Source organism: Cucurbita moschata, unplaced genomic scaffold (assembly GCF_002738365.1).
Source record: "Cucurbita moschata cultivar Rifu unplaced genomic scaffold, Cmos_1.0 Cmo_Scf00030, whole genome shotgun sequence".
In the NCBI taxonomy this organism is placed as follows: Eukaryota; Viridiplantae; Streptophyta; class Magnoliopsida; order Cucurbitales; family Cucurbitaceae; genus Cucurbita; species Cucurbita moschata.
This window is the reverse complement of record NW_019268546.1, coordinates 1,150,423-1,150,764: the sequence shown is the minus strand read 5'-3', so window position 1 is coordinate 1,150,764 and position 342 is coordinate 1,150,423. Positions and strand designations below refer to the sequence as shown.

General features: G+C 41.8%; 2 non-coding genes across 2 annotated transcripts; both read right to left on the bottom strand.

The window, feature by feature from the left end:
- Positions 1–16: 16 nt before the first annotated feature.
- Positions 17–89, bottom strand: TRNAE-CUC. The gene has a single exon. It is a non-coding gene; the product is annotated as a tRNA-Glu (tRNA).
- A 117-nt stretch (positions 90–206) lies between these two features.
- TRNAE-CUC lies at positions 207–279 on the bottom strand. The gene has a single exon. It is a non-coding gene; the product is annotated as a tRNA-Glu (tRNA).
- Between the last annotated feature and the right edge of the window lie 63 nt (positions 280–342).

Genomic DNA, 342 nt, shown 5'->3' with positions numbered 1-342 from the left:
AAACGAAAAACTCAAATTCCGTTGCCGGGACTTGAACCCGGGTCTCTCGGGTGAGAGCCGAGTATCCTAACCAACTAGACTACAACGGAATTGCCCATCGGTTGGTTGTTATGATTTTATTTTTTTTTATTTTTCCAAGGAAGATTGACAAGGCACTTCCGTTGGTTCGTTTTCGTAAAAAAGAAATAACAAACGAAAAACTCAAATTCCGTTGTCGGGACTTGAACCCGGGTCTCTCGGGTGAGAGCCGAGTATCCTAACCAACTAGACTACAACGGAATTGCCCATCGGTCGGTTGTTATGATTTTATTTTTTTTATTTTTCCAAGGTAGATTGACAAGG